This window comes from Rhipicephalus microplus, chromosome 1, assembly GCF_043290135.1.
Source record: "Rhipicephalus microplus isolate Deutch F79 chromosome 1, USDA_Rmic, whole genome shotgun sequence".
NCBI lineage: Eukaryota > Metazoa > Arthropoda > Arachnida > Ixodida > Ixodidae > Rhipicephalus > Rhipicephalus microplus.
The window spans coordinates 218,327,785-218,332,129 of NC_134700.1; the positions used below are offsets into that span (position 1 = coordinate 218,327,785).

At 40.7% G+C, this 4,345-nt stretch overlaps 1 non-coding gene across 1 annotated transcript; it reads right to left on the bottom strand.

Annotated features, from left to right (window-relative positions):
* Window positions 1-265: 265 nt before the first annotated feature.
* TRNAT-CGU (transfer RNA threonine (anticodon CGU)) lies at window positions 266-338 on the bottom strand. The gene has a single exon. It is a non-coding gene; the product is annotated as a tRNA-Thr (tRNA).
* Between the last annotated feature and the right edge of the window lie 4,007 nt (window positions 339-4,345).

A 4,345-nucleotide genomic window follows, 5' to 3' on the forward strand; every position in this document is an offset into this window, starting at 1 on the left:
TGTTTATTCTAATCTCACTTCTTCTTTCTCGGCTTCTACCAATCACCGCTTCATACGTCTCACACACACACACACACACACACACACATATATATATATATATAAAATAAGGGAAAGAAGTGTATACCTAAGGGCTCGTTTTTCCGTGTTTAAACACAATATTAATGAGATATAACAGACAGAAATGCCAAGGAATGTACAGGGGAAGTTATTAAAACCAATGGAATGTAAATAAGAAGAAAGAAAAGTGGATGAAAAAATTACCAACTGTGAGCAGGAATCGAACCTACGACCTTCGAATTACGCGTTCGATGCTCTAACCACTGAGCTATCACAGCGGCCCTCCCTCCATCCACTTTTTTGGGGTTATCTGTGAATTTAGAAGTAGGAGTGACAGTCAGCGCCATCTATAAGCCAAAGAACGAGTGTGAAAACACTCTTATTCGCATGTTTGGCGTCACGTGGCACGTGAACTTATTATGAGCGGGCAGCTGATTAATTGTCCCTCTTATACAACCTAAACACACCAAGTCTGCCAGTACGAGACCCTCGTTCAATGAAAATAAGGGAAAGAAGTGTATACCTAAGGGCTCGTTTTTCCGTGTTTAAACACAATATTAATGAGATATAACAGACAGTAATGCCAAGGAATGTACAGGGGAAGTTATTAAAACCAATGGAATGTAAATAAGAAGAAAGAAAAGTGGATGAAAAAATTACCAACTGTGAGCAGGAATCGAACCTACGACCTTCGAATTATATATATATATATATAGAGAGAGAGAGAGTCTCGGCCTATATAAATATATATATAGTCTCGGCCGGTATATAAATATATATAGAGAGTTTCGGCCTAGAGTCTGGCCTTCATCAGAATGAAGGCCAGACTCTAGGCCGAAACGTCGAAATAAACCATGTTGTGACCGCTCACGGAGGATCTACTGGACTATATATATATATATATATATATATATATATATATATATATATATATATAATTTCAGGTTGCATTCGTCAACATATAACACGCTTCATACGACATTTATTATACCACCCCTTATTTACATAATTCACAAGGTTCCCCCCGTGTTCAACAGCGTAATTTATGGGTTGAATTCGTGTGAATCTTACTAAAATATTTTACCGCCACCCGTGGCCATTCATCACTAATTCTCACTAAACAACGTTAAAAGTGATTATGTTGCGCTTAAACATAACATGAAACGATTACACAATGTTTTCAACAGGCCATCATGCGAACTTTCAAATCACACGAAGCTTTTCCTACCATAGCACCTGCTTTATTTACAATGGGATGCACGTATTTTTTCACATTGAAGCAATTCGCATCAATACACAAGTCGCTGATTTGTTCAGTGACCTATATTTTAGACCTACGATCACAGATAAGCTCACACTGACAATATGCAGCGTACGTATTTCCATAGAAGTAGGAATGATTACATTGAACTGGCTGAGCTAACTCTGCTTCCGCTGCTGCACACGCATGCCATGCCACAGCACAAGTTGGCGTGCACCACCTCAGAACAAGTGAACTCGTCTAATGAGACGCACCACTCTACAGGCACTTACTGCTCTTCTGTTTTGTTTTGTTTTTTTATAAGAATGTTTGCGCATGGTACAATGTACGCATGAACGATCACAAACGACACTAGCACACTGTACCCGTGCCACAAGGAAGAAGAGCAGTTGAAAAATTGCGGCATTGCAATTGACAGCCCTTACTATTCAATGCGCTGATATATCGCACATTCGTATGCCCGCACGATTTTGAACACGTACATTAAATAAAAGAAAGCATCATTGCCGCTTCGTCGATAAAATTGCCAATTCCTTAAGTTGTTATCGGTGATTTCTGAATGGCACATTGTTAGTAAAAAAAAAGTTTATAGCATAGCAGCAGTGTTGCTAGGATTTAGGCATGAAGGAGCGATAGAAAAAGGACAGAAGGGGTCCCTCCCACGTGTATGTACATTTTAGCGTCCGAAATTCTTCATGGCGTGGCTTGTGCGTCCCTGGTTGTAGTGTGTTACCATCGGTGACACATACACAAAAGAGTGGCCCTTAGAATGTCCGCTGGGTTGCGGTACTTGCATATGATGAATACATGATGAAAAGATGTGAGATTGCGGTACTTGGAGCGTTCACTAGATAGATGAACGGACGGATTGACAGACATACAGATGATTGAACTGACGCATGGAATAATGCACGGATGGATGGACACATGGACGGCCGCACGGACGAACGCATGGACGGACGGAAGCAAGAACGAATGTATGGACGGAAGCGTGGACAACTGACAAACGCTTCGCCCTACCAACAATCATTCACTCTGTGGATGTACTGTGATTTTTTTGCCAATGGTTGCATACGTGTGGATCCAAATTGAGAGATTTTCTGTTTCAAGGTAGGCTGAATGATGACCTGAAAGTACCTCAAATAAGGCCCCCAAGAAGCTCTTTGCCTGTCTGTTTTTCTATTGGCTCATACATACTCTCAACTACCCTGTAAAAGAGTTTTATTAAACATTATTAGTAATTTATTATTATTGTTCAAAAAAAATTTGACCATGTGTATGTGTCAATGCAGCCTTCATTAGGCTTGTTTCGGTTCTAGATTTGGCCCATTTAGAATTATTGAAACATAAAAAAGAGGCGGGAATGTGTCGATATCATCTCGCCCCTCCCCCTCAAGCCCTTCCCTAACTTCCTAATTATATCTATGATGTACACTTAACAACGTTTTAATTTCATATTGTCGAAACAATGCCGCAACAACGTCTCACTCGAGGAAAAAAAATGTGCATCTCGAAAGCTACGCATTTGCAGTCTCCACAAGTCACTGGCAGCTAAAAAAAACTTAAAAACAACGGGACTTCAAAGCTCTGCAAGCACATAAATATGTTGTCAAGCATAAAATATTACACTATAACTTTCGTGGTTGACATAGCTTAGAAATAATGTCATAAAAATGGTGCTGCAATAAATTTCAGTTTCGCTCTCACGTCAACTGCGCATCACCAACATCGCCATCGTCACCAGGCAGCCTTTAAATCACGTAGACATGTTATGTGCGTAGGGATCTTCAATTTTCAGACCTCTGGCAGCTCTCTGAGCGTTCCAAGTCTTTTCGCTCAGAATCAACGAAACCGACGACATCAATGGCAACACCGACCCTAAAATTTCTCATAGAAAGACCTACTTAACAATATCTCATTAAACATGCAGTTTATAGACACGTAGTGGATGAAAGTGGTTAACACGCCGTATTTTGCATGAACATTTTGCAAAAGCAAGCCTTTTGCACCTCCTGTATCAGCTGCTTACTCACAATAGTGTTGGTAACTACCAACTAAAACTATAGCAGTAACGAAATGACAAAGCAACGCAGAAAACAATGGCAGTGACAGCGGATACGTTCTCTTGCAGTGTCTACAGTATTCACTTCGCCGAAAAAGTACAACTTGACCAGGCTCCTCTTCAAGCATTTTGTAAATTAAGTAGAGTAAAAATCACAACCATTTATCTTCGTCAGTGATATGCGACTTTGAAACTCTTCGAAAGCGGTATATCCAGCATTGCGATTGATTGAGGTCCTCTCTAACGAACAATTTGATAAATGTGTAGTAACACTGCTACAAACAAGGACAGGTGAAAAACACGCATAACGGTGTGTGTGTGTTCTTTTTTATTCCTTGTTTGTTGTGATGTTAATATATTGACTATGTCCTACCGATCACGGTTATCTAGTGGAGACGGTACCTTAGTGCTGAACCGGTAGGCTGTGGAATGGAATCCTAGTCATGGTGACCGCATTACGGTAGAGGTGAAATGCTTGAGGTCTGTGCGCTTAGATTTACATGCATTCTAAAGAATTCCATGTGGTTGAAATTTCTGGAGCCATTCACTATGGTGTCTCTCGCAATCATGTTGTGGTTCTGGTACGTCAAATCCCAAGCATTATGAATTATCGATCAAGTTCTGCCAACACGCCTGAATTTTCATCCATCGTAGAACGATTCAAAGACCAATGTTTTTGAGAATTCGCGCTTTGATGTTTTCTTAGTTTACTCGTCACTATTTCAGAAACAACCAACAGCAGTGTTTATCACAAGCTCCCGTTTTGTGAAATCTTGCAACGACGTCTTATGCTGTCGTTTCAGCGGAACGCATTGAGTCATGTCCTGGGCATCGTAGTCGTAAGGCTTGGTCACAAAACAGCAGCATTTTTTGCCCCCAGCTTCACCGTTTTCGCTACAACAGAAAACGATACTCATGTTTCGTCGCCATAGCTTCAGCAAGTACTATCGGCGAGAGCAAGG